A 15452-nucleotide genomic window follows, 5' to 3' on the forward strand; every position below is an offset into this window, starting at 1 on the left:
TCAACTTCAGCAACTGTGCATTGCATTGCCATGTAATGTAATGCAATGCTATCTATCTAGCTCTCCCTCTATACTTCCTTTTGGATAAACAGACATATTAGGCAAGCATTTTGGAGCTTTCACCTAAATAACTACAGGTGGTGAGATAAGCTGCACAATATAATTGACCTTTCAGTATATTGTTGCACACACACCATCTATTTAGCAAATGCCCTTGTTATCAACAGCAGCCTTTTAAACTCACCTGAGCTAACAGGTATGTGAGCTGGTTACTCTGCTGCGCTTAAAATTTCTTTTTTGGTTTGCTACAATGCCTTTTCTGAAACGTTGTCTCCCTCTGCTGGAACACTGACTTCTTTCATTTAATGCCTGCAGACTATAAAAGAGGAACCAACCCAAAAAGTTTGGTTGATTAGTCTGTGGCATTCTTTTAAACTGTTGCTTATGGCGGTCTCTGTGAGCTTCTCAGTGACATTCAGCCATCCAGGTATCCCGCCTGCAGTAGACGGAATGTGGCAATGGAACGCTGGCTGCGCGTGTCATAATAGGCTCTGAGCCTTTATATACCTGCGCACAGCAGCAGCCACCTTCAGTCTGCTGCTGGACAGCCAGCAGCAGCAGCAGGAGAGGTAATTAATCAGCAACCCTCCTGCTAAGGGTAGACAGCTGCTTGTTCCACCCCCCCCCCGCCTTAATTGGTTCTCCTCCCTTCCAACGGTGTTGAGGCGGGTGGGAACAGCCGGGGGTTGAGGGTACTGTGCTAAAAGAGGTGGAGTTATGCAGATCTAAAATGCGTGGATTGCAGCAGCAGCAAGCCGAAAAGTGCAGGCATGTGAGGGATCTAGAGGTTGACAGCATGTCTTCTTAACGGGAGTCCAGGTGGCCATCTCCACAAATGGACTTTTCAGAATCCTTGGGTGGCACCGTAGTCGGAAACCAATTCTGGTTATCGCTTCTCGGCCTTTTGGCTAAGATCAAGTGTAGTATCTGTTCTTATCAGTTTAATATCTGATACGTCCCCTATCTGGGGACCATATATTAAATGGATTTTTAGAACAGGGAGATGGAAAAAGAGTTTGCTCTGTCCACTCCACGCATTGACCTGGTATTGCAGTATCTCCAGGACCGGTGCACCCCTTCTTTAATGCAGTTTCTAAAATCAGAAAGAATTGAATTCAATGCTTTTTGTTCATTTGGCTTGTTTGTCGGATTTTGGGATGGACTCTTTGGCTTTGCTTTTCTTCTCCTCATTGGATTTTTCATGTTAAAAGTTGCAGAAGCCAGATGACAAGCTCATTTTGGTTCAACTTCAGCAACTGTGCATTGCATTGCCATGTAATGTAATGCAATGCTATCTATCTAGCTCTCCCTCTATACTTCCTTTTGGATAAACAGACATATTAGGCAAGCATTTTGGAGCTTTCACCTAAATAACTACAGGTGGTGAGATAAGCTGCACAATATAATTGACCTTTCAGTATATTGTTGCACACACACCATCTATTTAGCAAATGCCCTTGTTATCAACAGCAGCCTTTTAAACTCACCTGAGCTAACAGGTATGTGAGCTGGTTACTCTGCTTTGCTTAAAATTTCTTTTTTGGTTTGCTACAATGCCTTTTCTGAAACGTTGTCTCCCTCTGCTGGAACACTGACTTCTTTCATTTAATGCCTGCAGACTATAAAAGAGAAACCAACCCAAAAAGTTTGGTTGATTAGTCTGTGGCATTCTTTTAAACTGTTGCTTATGGCGGTCTCTGTGAGCTTCTCAGTGACATTCAGCCATTCAGGTATCCCGCCTGCAGTAGACGGAATATGGCAATGGAACGCTGGCTGCGCGTGTCATAATAGGCTCTGAGCCTTTATATACCTGCGCACAGCAGCAGCCACCTTCAGTCTGCTGCTGGACAGCCAGCAGCAGCAGCAGCAGGAGAGGTAATTAATCAGCAACCCTCCTGCTAAGGGTAGACAGCTGCTCGTTCCACCCCCCCCCCCGCCTTAATTGGTTCTCCTCCCTTCCAACGGTGTTGAGGCGGGTGGGAACAGCCGGGGGTTGAGGGTACTGTGCTAAAAGAGGTGGAGTTATGCAGATCTAAAACGCGTGGATTGCAGCAGCAGCAAGCCGAAAAGTGCAGGCATGTGAGGGATCTAGAGGTTGACAGCATGTCTTCTTAACGGGAGTCCAGGTGGCCATCTCCACAAATGGACTTTTCAGAATCCTTAGGTGGCACCGTAGTCGGAAACCAATTCTGGTTATCGCTTCTCGGCCTTTTGGCTAAGATCAAGTGTAGTATCTGTTCTTATCAGTTTAATATCTGATACGTCCCCTATCTGGGGACCATATATTAAATGGATTTTTAGAACAGGGAGATGGAAAAAGAGCTTGCTCTGTCCACTCCACGCATTGACCTGGTATTGCAGTATCTCCAGGACCGGTGCACCCCTTCTTTAATGCAGTTTCTAAAATCAGAAAGAATTGAATTCAATGCTTTTTGTTCATTTGGCTTGTTTGTCGGATTTTGGGATGGACTCTTTGGCTTTGCTTTTCTTCTCCTCATTGGATTTTTCATGTTAAAAGTTGCAGAAGCCAGATGACAAGCTCATTTTGGTTCAACTTCAGCAACTGTGCATTGCATTGCCATGTAATGTAATGCAATGCTATCTATCTAGCTCTCCCTCTATACTTCCTTTTGGATAAACAGACATATTAGGCAAGCATTTTGGAGCTTTCACCTAAATAACTACAGGTGGTGAGATAAGCTGCACAATATAATTGACCTTTCAGTATATTGTTGCACACACACCATCTATTTAGCAAATGCCCTTGTTATCAACAGCAGCCTTTTAAACTCACCTGAGCTAACAGGTATGTGAGCTGGTTACTCTGCTGCGCTTAAAATTTCTTTTTTGGTTTGCTACAATGCCTTTTCTGAAACGTTGTCTCCCTCTGCTGGAACACTGACTTCTTTCATTTAATGCCTGCAGACTATAAAAGAGAAACCAACCCAAAAAGTTTGGTTGATTAGTCTGTGGCATTCTTTTAAACTGTTGCTTATGGCGGTCTCTGTGAGCTTCTCAGTGACATTCAGCCATCCAGGTATCCCGCCTGCAGTAGACGGAATGTGGCAATGGAACGCTGGCTGCGCGTGTCATAATAGGCTCTGAGCCTTTATATACCTGCGCACAGCAGCAGCCACCTTCAGTCTGCTGCTGGACAGCCAGCAGCAGCAGCAGCAGCAGGAGAGGTAATTAATCAGCAACCCTCCTGCTAAGGGTAGACAGCTGCTCGTTCCACCCCCCCCCCGCCTTAATTGGTTCTCCTCCCTTCCAACGGTGTTGAGGCGGGTGGGAACAGCCGGGGGTTGAGGGTACTGTGCTAAAAGAGGTGGAGTTATGCAGATCTAAAACGCGTGGATTGCAGCAGCAGCAAGCCGAAAAGTGCAGGCATGTGAGGGATCTAGAGGTTGACAGCATGTCTTCTTAACGGGAGTCCAGGTGGCCATCTCCACAAATGGACTTTTCAGAATCCTTGGGTGGCACCGTAGTCGGAAACCAATTCTGGTTATCGCTTCTCGGCCTTTTGGCTAAGATCAAGTGTAGTATCTGTTCTTATCAGTTTAATATCTGATACATCCCCTATCTGGGGACCATATATTAAATGGATTTTTAGAACAGGGAGATGGAAAAAGAGCTTGCTCTGTCCACTCCACGCATTGACCTGGTATTGCAGTATCTCCAGGACCGGTGCACCCCTTCTTTAATGCAGTTTCTAAAATCAGAAAGAATTGAATTCAATGCTTTTTGTTCATTTGGCTTGTTTGTCGGATTTTGGGATGGACTCTTTGGCTTTGCTTTTCTTCTCCTCATTGGATTTTTCATGTTAAAAGTTGCAGAAGCCAGATGACAAGCTCATTTTGGTTCAACTTCAGCAACTGTGCATTGCATTGCCATGTAATGTAATGCAATGCTATCTATCTAGCTCTCCCTCTATACTTCCTTTTGGATAAACAGACATATTAGGCAAGCATTTTGGAGCTTTCACCTAAATAACTACAGGTGGTGAGATAAGCTGCACAATATAATTGACCTTTCAGTATATTGTTGCACACACACCATCTATTTAGCAAATGCCCTTGTTATCAACAGCAGCCTTTTAAACTCACCTGAGCTAACAGGTATGTGAGCTGGTTACTCTGCTGCGCTTAAAATTTCTTTTTTGGTTTGCTACAATGCCTTTTCTGAAACGTTGTCTCCCTCTGCTGGAACACTGACTTCTTTCATTTAATGCCTGCAGAATATAAAAGAGAAACCAACCCAAAAAGTTTGGTTGATTAGTCTGTGGCATTCTTTTAAACTGTTGCTTATGGCGGTCTCTGTGAGCTTCTCAGTGACATTCAGCCATCCAGGTATCCCGCCTGCAGTAGACGGAATGTGGCAATGGAACGCTGGCTGCGCGTGTCATAATAGGCTCTGAGCCTTTATATACCTGCGCACAGCAGCAGCCACCTTCAGTCTGCTGCTGGACAGCCAGCAGCAGCAGCAGCAGCAGGAGAGGTAATTAATCAGCAACCCTCCTGCTAAGGGTAGACAGCTGCTCGTTCCCCCCCCCCCGCCTTAATTGGTTCTCCTCCCTTCCAACGGTGTTGAGGCGGGTGGGAACAGCCGGGGGTTGAGGGTACTGTGCTAAAAGAGGTGGAGTTATGCAGATCTAAAACGCGTGGATTGCAGCGGCAGCAAGCCGAAAAGTGCAGGCATGTGAGGGATCTAGAGGTTGACAGCATGTCTTCTTAACGGGAGTCCAGGTGGCCATCTCCACAAATGGACTTTTCAGAATCCTTGGGTGGCACCGTAGTCGGAAACCAATTCTGGTTATCGCTTCTCGGCCTTTTGGCTAAGATCAAGTGTAGTATCTGTTCTTATCAGTTTAATATCTGATACGTCCCCTATCTGGGGACCATATATTAAATGGATTTTTAGAACAGGGAGATGGAAAAAGAGCTTGCTCTGTCCACTCCACGCATTGACCTGGTATTGCAGTATCTCCAGGACCGGTGCACCCCTTCTTTAATGCAGTTTCTAAAATCAGAAAGAATTGAATTCAATGCTTTTTGTTCATTTGGCTTGTTTGTCGGATTTTGGGATGGACTCTTTGGCTTTGCTTTTCTTCTCCTCATTGGATTTTTCATGTTAAAAGTTGCAGAAGCCAGATGACAAGCTCATTTTGGTTCAACTTCAGCAACTGTGCATTGCATTGCCATGTAATGTAATCCAATGCTATCTATCTAGCTCTCCCTCTATACTTCCTTTTGGATAAACAGACATATTAGGCAAGCATTTTGGAGCTTTCACCTAAATAACTACAGGTGGTGAGAAAGCTGCACAATATAATTGACCTTTCAGTATATTGTTGCACACACACCATCTATTTAGCAAATGCCCTTGTTATCAACAGCAGCCTTTTAAACTCACCTGAGCTAACAGGTATGTGAGCTGGTTACTCTGCTGCGCTTAAAATTTCTTTTTTGGTTTGCTACAATGCCTTTTCTGAAACATTGTCTCCCTCTGCTGGAACACTGACTTCTTTCATTTAATGCCTGCAGACTATAAAAGAGAAACCAACCCAAAAAGTTTGGTTGATTAGTCTGTGGAATTCTTTTAAACTGTTGCTTATGGCGGTCTCTGTGAGCTTCTCAGTGACATTCAGCCATCCAGGTATCCCGCCTGCAGTAGACGGAATGTGGCAATGGAACGCTGGCTGCGCGTGTCATAATAGGCTCTGAGCCTTTATATACCTGCGCACAGCAGCAGCCACCTTCAGTCTGCTGCTGGACAGCCAGCAGCAGCAGCAGCAGGAGAGGTAATTAATCAGCAACCCTCCTGCTAAGGGTAGACAGCTGCTCGTTCCACCCCCCCCCCCGCCTTAATTGGTTCTCCTCCCTTCCAACGGTGTTGAGGCGGGTGGGAACAGCCGGGGGTTGAGGGTACTGTGCTAAAAGAGGTGGAGTTATGCAGATCTAAAACGCGTGGATTGCAGCAGCAGCAAGCCGAAAAGTGCAGGCATGTGAGGGATCTAGAGGTTGACAGCATGTCTTCTTAACGGGAGTCCAGGTGGCCATCTCCACAAATGGACTTTTCAGAATCCTTGGGTGGCACCGTAGTCGGAAACCAATTCTGGTTATCGCTTCTCGGCCTTTTGGCTAAGATCAAGTGTAGTATCTGTTCTTATCAGTTTAATATCTGATACGTCCCCTATCTGGGGACCATATATTAAATGGATTTTTAGAACAGGGAGATGGAAAAAGAGCTTGCTCTGTCCACTCCACGCATTGACCTGGTATTGCAGTATCTCCAGGACCGGTGCACCCCTTCTTTAATGCAGTTTCTAAAATCAGAAAGAATTGAATTCAATGCTTTTTGTTCATTTGGCTTGTTTGTCGGATTTTGGGATGGACTCTTTGGCTTTGCTTTTCTTCTCCTCATTGGATTTTTCATGTTAAAAGTTGCAGAAGCCAGATGACAAGCTCATTTTGGTTCAACTTCAGCAACTGTGCATTGCATTGCCATGTAATGTAATGCAATGCTATCTATCTAGCTCTCCCTCTATACTTCCTTTTGGATAAACAGACATATTAGGCAAGCATTTTGGAGCTTTCACCTAAATAACTACAGGTGGTGAGATAAGCTGCACAATATAATTGACCTTTCAGTATATTGTTGCACACACACCATCTATTTAGCAAATGCCCTTGTTATCAACAGCAGCCTTTTAAACTCACCTGAGCTAACAGGTATGTGAGCTGGTTACTCTGCTGCGCTTAAAATTTCTTTTTTGGTTTGCTACAATGCCTTTTCTGAAACGTTGTCTCCCTCTGCTGGAACACTGACTTCTTTCATTTAATGCCTGCAGACTATAAAAGAGAAACCAACCCAAAAAGTTTGGTTGATTAGTCTGTGGCATTCTTTTAAACTGTTGCTTATGGCGGTCTCTGTGAGCTTCTCAGTGACATTCAGCCATCCAGGTATCCCGCCTGCAGTAGACGGAATGTGGCAATGGAACGCTGGCTGCGCGTGTCATAATAGGCTCTGAGCCTTTATATACCTGCGCACAGCAGCAGCCACCTTCAGTCTGCTGCTGGACAGCCAGCAGCAGCAGCAGCAGGAGAGGTAATTAATCAGCAACCCTCCTGCTAAGGGTAGACAGCTGCTCGTTCCACCCCCCCCCGCCTTAATTGGTTCTCCTCCCTTCCAACGGTGTTGAGGCGGGTGGGAACAGCCGGGGGCTGAGGGTACTGTGCTAAAAGAGGTGGAGTTATGCAGATCTAAAACGCGTGGATTGCAGCAGCAGCAAGCCGAAAAGTGCAGGCATGTGAGGGATCTAGAGGTTGACAGCATGTCTTCTTAACGGGAGTCCAGGTGGCCATCTCCACAAATGGACTTTTCAGAATCCTTGGGTGGCACCGTAGTCGGAAACCAATTCTGGTTATCGCTTCTCGGCCTTTTGGCTAAGATCAAGTGTAGTATCTGTTCTTATCAGTTTAATATCTGATACGTCCCCTATCTGGGGACCATATATTAAATGGATTTTTAGAACAGGGAGATGGAAAAAGAGCTTGCTCTGTCCACTCCACGCATTGACCTGGTATTGCAGTATCTCCAGGACCGGTGCACCCCTTCTTTAATGCAGTTTCTAAAATCAGAAAGAATTGAATTCAATGCTTTTTGTTCATTTGGCTTGTTTGTCGGATTTTGGGATGGACTCTTTGGCTTTGCTTTTCTTCTCCTCATTGGATTTTTCATGTTAAAAGTTGCAGAAGCCAGATGACAAGCTCATTTTGGTTCAACTTCAGCAACTGTGCATTGCATTGCCATGTAATGTAATGCAATGCTATCTATCTAGCTCTCCCTCTATACTTCCTTTTGGATAAACAGACATATTAGGCAAGCATTTTGGAGCTTTCACCTAAATAACTACAGGTGGTGAGATAAGCTGCACAATATAATTGACCTTTCAGTATATTGTTGCACACACACCATCTATTTAGCAAATGCCCTTGTTATCAACAGCAGCCTTTTAAACTCACCTGAGCTAACAGGTATGTGAGCTGGTTACTCTGCTGCGCTTAAAATTTCTTTTTTGGTTTGCTACAATGCCTTTTCTGAAACGTTGTCTCCCTCTGCTGGAACACTGACTTCTTTCATTTAATGCCTGCAGACTATAAAAGAGAAACCAACCCAAAAAGTTTGGTTGATTAGTCTGTGGCATTCTTTTAAACTGTTGCTTATGGCGGTCTCTGTGAGCTTCTCAGTGACATTCAGCCATCCAGGTATCCCGCCTGCAGTAGACGGAATGTGGCAATGGAACGCTGGCTGCGCGTGTCATAATAGGCTCTGAGCCTTTATATACCTGCGCACAGCAGCAGCCACCTTCAGTCTGCTGCTGGACAGCCAGCAGCAGCAGCAGCAGCAGGAGAGGTAATTAATCAGCAACCCTCCTGCTAAGGGTAGACAGCTGCTCGTTCCACCCCCCCCCCCGCCTTAATTGGTTCTCCTCCCTTCCAACGGTGTTGAGGCGGGTGGGAACAGCCGGGGGTTGAGGGTACTGTGCTAAAAGAGGTGGAGTTATGCAGATCTAAAACGCGTGGATTGCAGCAGCAGCAAGCCGAAAAGTGCAGGCATGTGAGGGATCTAGAGGTTGACAGCATGTCTTCTTAACGGGAGTCCAGGTGGCCATCTCCACAAATGGACTTTTCAGAATCCTTGGGTGGCACCGTAGTCGGAAACCAATTCTGGTTATCGCTTCTCGGCCTTTTGGCTAAGATCAAGTGTAGTATCTGTTCTTATCAGTTTAATATCTGATACGTCCCCTATCTGGGGACCATATATTAAATGGATTTTTAGAACAGGGAGATGGAAAAAGAGCTTGCTCTGTCCACTCCACGCATTGACCTGGTATTGCAGTATCTCCAGGACCGGTGCACCCCTTCTTTAATGCAGTTTCTAAAATCAGAAAGAATTGAATTCAATGCTTTTTGTTCATTTGGCTTGTTTGTCGGATTTTGGGATGGACTCTTTGGCTTTGCTTTTCTTCTCCTCATTGGATTTTTCATGTTAAAAGTTGCAGAAGCCAGATGACAAGCTCATTTTGGTTCAACTTCAGCAACTGTGCATTGCATTGCCATGTAATGTAATGCAATGCTATCTATCTAGCTCTCCCTCTATACTTCCTTTTGGATAAACAGACATATTAGGCAAGCATTTTGGAGCTTTCACCTAAATAACTACAGGTGGTGAGATAAGCTGCACAATATAATTGACCTTTCAGTATATTGTTGCACACACACCATCTATTTAGCAAATGCCCTTGTTATCAACAGCAGCCTTTTAAACTCACCTGAGCTAACAGGTATGTGAGCTGGTTACTCTGCTGCGCTTAAAATTTCTTTTTTGGTTTGCTACAATGCCTTTTCTGAAACGTTGTCTCCCTCTGCTGGAACACTGACTTCTTTCATTTAATGCCTGCAGACTATAAAAGAGAAAACAACCCAAAAAGTTTGGTTGATTAGTCTGTGGCATTCTTTTAAACTGTTGCTTATGGCGGTCTCTGTGAGCTTCTCAGTGACATTCAGCCATCCAGGTATCCCGCCTGCAGTAGACGGAATGTGGCAATGGAACGCTGGCTGCGCGTGTCATAATAGGCTCTGAGCCTTTATATACCTGCGCACAGCAGCAGCCACCTTCAGTCTGCTGCTGGACAGCCAGCAGCAGCAGCAGCAGCAGGAGAGGTAATTAATCAGCAACCCTCCTGCTAAGGGTAGACAGCTGCTCGTTCCACCCCCCCCCACCCCGCCTTAATTGGTTCTCCTCCCTTCCAACGGTGTTGAGGCGGGTGGGAACAGCCGGGGGTTGAGGGTACTGTGCTAAAAGAGGTGGAGTTATGCAGATCTAAAACGCGTGGATTGCAGCAGCAGCAAGCCGAAAAGTGCAGGCATGTGAGGGATCTAGAGGTTGACAGCATGTCTTCTTAACGGGAGTCCAGGTGGCCATCTCCACAAATGGACTTTTCAGAATCCTTGGGTGGCACCGTAGTCGGAAACCAAATCTGGTTATCGCTTCTCGGCCTTTTGGCTAATATCAAGTGTAGTATCTGTTCTTATCAGTTTAATATCTGATACGTCCCCTATCTGGGGACCATATATTAAATGGATTTTTAGAACAGGGAGATGGAAAAAGAGCTTGCTCTGTCCACTCCACGCATTGACCTGGTATTGCAGTATCTCCAGGACCGGTGCACCCCTTCTTTAATGCAGTTTCTAAAATCAGAAAGAATTGAATTCAATGCTTTTTGTTTATTTGGCTTGTTTGTCGGATTTTGGGATGGACTCTTTGGCTTTGCTTTTCTTCTACTCATTGGATTTTTCATGTTAAAAGTTGCAGAAGCCAGATGACAAGCTCATTTTGGTTCAACTTCAGCAACTGTGCATTGCATTGCCATGTAATGTAATGCAATGCTATCTATCTAGCTCTCCCTCTATACTTCCTTTTGGATAAACAGACATATTAGGCAAGCATTTTGGAGCTTTCACCTAAATAACTACAGGTGGTGAGATAAGCTGCACAATATAATTGACCTTTCAGTATATTGTTGCACACACACCATCTATTTAGCAAATGCCCTTGTTATCAACAGCAGCCTTTTAAACTCACCTGAGCTAACAGGTATGTGAGCTGGTTACTCTGCTGCGCTTAAAATTTCTTTTTTGGTTTGCTACAATGCCTTTTCTGAAACGTTGTCTCCCTCTGCTGGAACACTGACTTCTTTCATTTAATGCCTGCAGACTATAAAAGAGAAACCAACCCAAAAAGTTTGGTTGATTAGTCTGTGGCATTCTTTTAAACTGTTGCTTATGGCGGTCTCTGTGAGCTTCTCAGTGACATTCAGCCATCCAGGTATCCCGCCTGCAGTAGACGGAATGTGGCAATGGAACGCTGGCTGTGCGTGTCATAATAGGCTCTGAGCCTTTATATACCTGCGCACAGCAGCAGCCACCTTCAGTCTGCTGCTGGACAGCCAGCAGCAGCAGCAGCAGCAGGAGAGGTAATTAATCAGCAACCCTCCTGCTAAGGGTAGACAGCTGCTCGTTCCACCCCCCCCCGCCTTAATTGGTTCTCCTCCCTTCCAACGGTGTTGAGGCGGGTGGGAACAGCCGGGGGTTGAGGGTACTGTGCTAAAAGAGGTGGAGTTATGCAGATCTAAAACGCGTGGATTGCAGCAGCAGCAAGCCGAAACGTGCAGGCATGTGAGGGATCTAGAGGTTGACAGCATGTCTTCTTAACGGGAGTCCAGGTGGCCATCTCCACAAATGGACTTTTCAGAATCCTTGGGTGGCACCGTAGTCGGAAACCAATTCTGGTTATCGCTTCTCGGCCTTTTGGCTAAGATCAAGTGTAGTATCTGTTCTTATCAGTTTAATATCTGATACGTCCCCTATCTGGGGACCATATATTAAATGGATTTTTAGAACAGGGAGATGGAAAAATAGCTTGCTCTGTCCACTCCACGCATTGACCTGGTATTGCAGTATCTCCAGGACCGGTGCACCCCTTCTTTAATGCAGTTTCTAAAATCAGAAAGAATTGAATTCAATGCTTTTTGTTCATTTGGCTTGTTTGTCGGATTTTGGGATGGACTCTTTGGCTTTGCTTTTCTTCTCCTCATTGGATTTTTCATGTTAAAAGTTGCAGAAGCCAGATGACAAGCTCATTTTGGTTCAACTTCAGCAACTGTGCATTGCATTGCCATGTAATGTAATGCAATGCTATCTATCTAGCTCTCCCTCTATACTTCCTTTTGGATAAACAGACATATTAGGCAAGCATTTTGGAGCTTTCACCTAAATAACTACAGGTGGTGAGATAAGCTGCACAATATAATTGACCTTTCAGTATATTGTTGCACACACACCATCTATTTAGCAAATGCCCTTGTTATCAACAGCAGCCTTTTAAACTCACCTGAGCTAACAGGTATGTGAGCTGGTTACTCTGCTGCGCTTAAAATTTCTTTTTTGGTTTGCTACAATGCCTTTTCTGAAACGTTGTCTCCCTCTGCTGGAACACTGACTTCTTTCATTTAATGCCTGCAGACTATAAAAGAGAAACCAACCCAAAAAGTTTGGTTGATTAGTCTGTGGCATTCTTTTAAACTGTTGCTTATGGCGGTCTCTGTGAGCTTCTCAGTGACATTCAGCCATCCAGGTATCCCGCCTGCAGTAGACGGAATGTGGCAATGGAACGCTGGCTGCGCGTGTCATAATAGGCTCTGAGCCTTTATATACCTGCGCACAGCAGCAGCCACCTTCAGTCTGCTGCTGGACAGCCAGCAGCAGCAGCAGCAGCAGGAGAGGTAATTAATCAGCAACCCTCCTGCTAAGGGTAGACAGCTGCTCGTTCCACCCCCCCCCCCGCCTTAATTGGTTCTCCTCCCTTCCAACGGTGTTGAGGCGGGTGGGAACAGCCGGGGGTTGAGGGTACTGTGCTAAAAGAGGTGGAGTTATGCAGATCTAAAACGCGTGGATTGCAGCAGCAGCAAGCCGAAAAGTGCAGGCATGTGAGGGATCTAGAGGTTGACAGCATGTCTTCTTAACGGGAGTCCAGGTGGCCATCTCCACAAATGGACTTTTCAGAATCCTTGGGTGGCACCGTAGTCGGAAACCAATTCTGGTTATCGCTTCTCGGCCTTTTGGCTAAGATCAAGTGTAGTATCTGTTCTTATCAGTTTAATATCTGATACGTCCCCTATCTGGGGACCATATATTAAATGGATTTTTAGAACAGGGAGATGGAAAAAGAGCTTGCTCTGTCCACTCCACGCATTGACCTGGTATTGCAGTATCTCCAGGACCGGTGCACCCCTTCTTTAATGCAGTTTCTAAAATCAGAAAGAATTGAATTCAATGCTTTTTGTTCATTTGGCTTGTTTGTCGGATTTTGGGATGGACTCTTTGGCTTTGCTTTTCTTCTCCTCATTGGATTTTTCATGTTAAAAGTTGCAGAAGCCAGATGACAAGCTCATTTTGGTTCAACTTCAGCAACTGTGCATTGCATTGCCATGTAATGTAATGCAATGCTATCTATCTAGCTCTCCCTCTATACTTCCTTTTGGATAAACAGACATATTAGGCAAGCATTTTGGAGCTTTCACCTAAATAACTACAGGTGGTGAGATAAGCTGCACAATATAATTGACCTTTCAGTATATTGTTGCACACACACCATCTATTTAGCAAATGCCCTTGTTATCAACAGCAGCCTTTTAAACTCACCTGAGCTAACAGGTATGTGAGCTGGTTACTCTGCTGCGCTTAAAATTTCTTTTTTGGTTTGCTACAATGCCTTTTCTGAAACGTTGTCTCCCTCTGCTGGAACACTGACTTCTTTCATTTAATGCCTGCAGACTATAAAAGAGAAACCAACCCAAAAAGTTTGGTTGATTAGTCTGTGGCATTCTTTTAAACTGTTGCTTATGGCGGTCTCTGTGAGCTTCTCAGTGACATTCAGCCATCCAGGTATCCCGCCTGCAGTAGACGGAATGTGGCAATGGAACGCTGGCTGCGCGTGTCATAATAGGCTCTGAGCCTTTATATACCTGCGCACAGCAGCAGCCACCTTCAGTCTGCTGCTGGACAGCCAGCAGCAGCAGCAGCAGCAGGAGAGGTAATTAATCAGCAACCCTCCTGCTAAGGGTAGACAGCTGCTCGTTCCACCCCCCCCCCCGCCTTAATTGGTTATCCTCCCTTCCAACGGTGTTGAGGCGGGTGGGAACAGCCGGGGGTTGAGGGTACTGTGCTAAAAGAGGTGGAGTTATGCAGATCTAAAACGCGTGGATTGCAGCAGCAGCAAGCCGAAAAGTGCAGGCATGTGAGGGATCTAGAGGTTGACAGCATGTCTTCTTAACGGGAGTCCAGGTGGCCATCTCCACAAATGGACTTTTCAGAATCCTTGGGTGGCACCGTAGTCGGAAACCAATTCTGGTTATCGCTTCTCGGCCTTTTGGCTAAGATCAAGTGTAGTATCTTTCGAAAAGGCGGTTTTGGATGTTGGCCGCCCTAGTAGATTGATACATTGTGCACACTGGGGTTTAGGCGCTTGTTAGTATGCCAGGTGGCTAATATAGTCATCTGGTGGAAAGCATGGCCCCCCAGGATCGACGCCATTGGGCCGGGGAAGATCGAAAGCCCGAAGTGTGAAGTGCCCCAGGAGTGGTGACCCTGGGGTGCCTTAACTCACTGGGATTGGGAACCCCACTTGAGTTTATGGCACATTTGCACAAGCACTTCAAATTTTCTTTCTTCGCACACACCCTTATTCCGGGCCTTCTGGCCTTAGGATGGGGAATTTTTCAATTCCCGGTCGAAGGTCCGGGCAGTATTATACTGTGAAACCTTCACTATTTATTTAATTTCTTTGTCACTGTGTGTCCACTTATTCACGTGTGTCACGTCCTACTAGGATTTTGTCGGAATGCGGTTCCCTTACGGGTTCCTCTCTTGGCAGGTCTAGGGGGGGAGTGTGTGGCCATCAGGTTCCGCTCCCCCCTGAACCCCCCTGGCTCTCCTCTTTCGGGAGGAGAGCGTTGTTGGCTCCCCTCTTCCGGGAGGGGAGCACAGTCTTTGGCTCCCAGTGCCTTGCTCGGGTGAGAACTCGGGCAGGTGCTGGGGGTAAGATTGGGTCGCCTCTGGCTTCGGCTGGAGGTGGCTTTTTGTCCCTGTTCCTCGCTGTGGCCTTTTGGCTCGGAGGGACGGGGAATGGTTTGGGGGACCCTTCTCCTTTTGGAGAGGGTTTCAAGAAGACCAGCATCCTAGTGCACTTTTTTTGTGGCACTTGTCACTTTTTTAAGCGCACTCGGGTTTTGTACACGAATTCGGGCTTTCGATAGAAAAAATCTGTTCTTATCAGTTTAATATCTGATACGTCCCCTATCTGGGGACCATATATTAAATGGATTTTTAGAACAGGGAGATGGAAAAAGAGCTTGCTCTGTCCACTCCACGCATTGACCTGGTATTGCAGTATCTCCAGGACCGGTGCACCCCTTCTTTAATGCAGTTTCTAAAATCAGAAAGAATTGAATTCAATGCTTTTTGTTCATTTGGCTTGTTTGTCGGATTTTGGGATGGACTCTTTGGCTTTGCTTTTCTTCTCCTCATTGGATTTTTCATGTTAAAAGTTGCAGAAGCCAGATGACAAGCTCATTTTGGTTCAACTTCAGCAACTGTGCATTGCATTGCCATGTAATGTAATGCAATGCTATCTATCTAGCTCTCCCTCTATACTTCCTTTTGGATAAACAGACATATTAGGCAAGCATTTTGGAGCTTTCACCTAAATAACTACAGGTGGTGAGATAAGCTGCACAATATAATTGACCTTTCAGTATATTGTTGCACACACAC

General features: G+C 45.6%; 10 non-coding genes and 2 pseudogenes across 10 annotated transcripts; all 12 read left to right on the plus strand.

Moving 5' to 3' along the window:
• The first annotated feature begins 948 nt into the window (after positions 1-948).
• On the plus strand, positions 949-1139 carry LOC141238983 (U2 spliceosomal RNA). The gene has a single exon (XR_012304424.1). It is a non-coding gene; the product is annotated as a U2 spliceosomal RNA (small nuclear RNA).
• Positions 1140-2255: 1116 nt separating this feature from the next.
• LOC141238582 (U2 spliceosomal RNA) lies at positions 2256-2446 on the plus strand. Its single transcript, XR_012304038.1, has one exon. It is a non-coding gene; the product is annotated as a U2 spliceosomal RNA (small nuclear RNA).
• Positions 2447-3564: 1118 nt separating this feature from the next.
• Positions 3565-3755, plus strand: LOC141238954 (U2 spliceosomal RNA). Its single transcript, XR_012304396.1, has one exon. It is a non-coding gene; the product is annotated as a U2 spliceosomal RNA (small nuclear RNA).
• A 1116-nt stretch (positions 3756-4871) lies between these two features.
• Positions 4872-5062, plus strand: LOC141238583 (U2 spliceosomal RNA). The gene has a single exon (XR_012304039.1). It is a non-coding gene; the product is annotated as a U2 spliceosomal RNA (small nuclear RNA).
• A 1115-nt stretch (positions 5063-6177) lies between these two features.
• LOC141238584 (U2 spliceosomal RNA) lies at positions 6178-6368 on the plus strand. Its single transcript, XR_012304040.1, has one exon. It is a non-coding gene; the product is annotated as a U2 spliceosomal RNA (small nuclear RNA).
• Positions 6369-7482: 1114 nt separating this feature from the next.
• On the plus strand, positions 7483-7673 carry LOC141238585 (U2 spliceosomal RNA). The gene has a single exon (XR_012304041.1). It is a non-coding gene; the product is annotated as a U2 spliceosomal RNA (small nuclear RNA).
• Positions 7674-8792: 1119 nt separating this feature from the next.
• LOC141238586 (U2 spliceosomal RNA) lies at positions 8793-8983 on the plus strand. Its single transcript, XR_012304042.1, has one exon. It is a non-coding gene; the product is annotated as a U2 spliceosomal RNA (small nuclear RNA).
• Positions 8984-10105: 1122 nt separating this feature from the next.
• LOC141239021 (U2 spliceosomal RNA) lies at positions 10106-10296 on the plus strand. The gene has a single exon (XR_012304462.1). It is a non-coding gene; the product is annotated as a U2 spliceosomal RNA (small nuclear RNA).
• Positions 10297-11413: 1117 nt separating this feature from the next.
• On the plus strand, positions 11414-11604 carry LOC141238979 (U2 spliceosomal RNA). The gene has a single exon (XR_012304420.1). It is a non-coding gene; the product is annotated as a U2 spliceosomal RNA (small nuclear RNA).
• Positions 11605-12723: 1119 nt separating this feature from the next.
• LOC141238587 (U2 spliceosomal RNA) lies at positions 12724-12914 on the plus strand. Its single transcript, XR_012304043.1, has one exon. It is a non-coding gene; the product is annotated as a U2 spliceosomal RNA (small nuclear RNA).
• Positions 12915-14033: 1119 nt separating this feature from the next.
• On the plus strand, positions 14034-14123 carry LOC141239062 (U2 spliceosomal RNA; annotated as a pseudogene).
• A 791-nt stretch (positions 14124-14914) lies between these two features.
• LOC141239035 (U2 spliceosomal RNA) lies at positions 14915-15094 on the plus strand (annotated as a pseudogene).
• The last annotated feature ends 358 nt before the right edge of the window (positions 15095-15452 follow it).

This window comes from Phyllobates terribilis, unplaced genomic scaffold (genome assembly GCF_046119375.1).
Source record: "Phyllobates terribilis strain yellow unplaced genomic scaffold, ASM4611937v1 Scaffold_763__1_contigs__length_703860, whole genome shotgun sequence".
NCBI classification, from domain to species: domain Eukaryota; kingdom Metazoa; phylum Chordata; class Amphibia; order Anura; family Dendrobatidae; genus Phyllobates; species Phyllobates terribilis.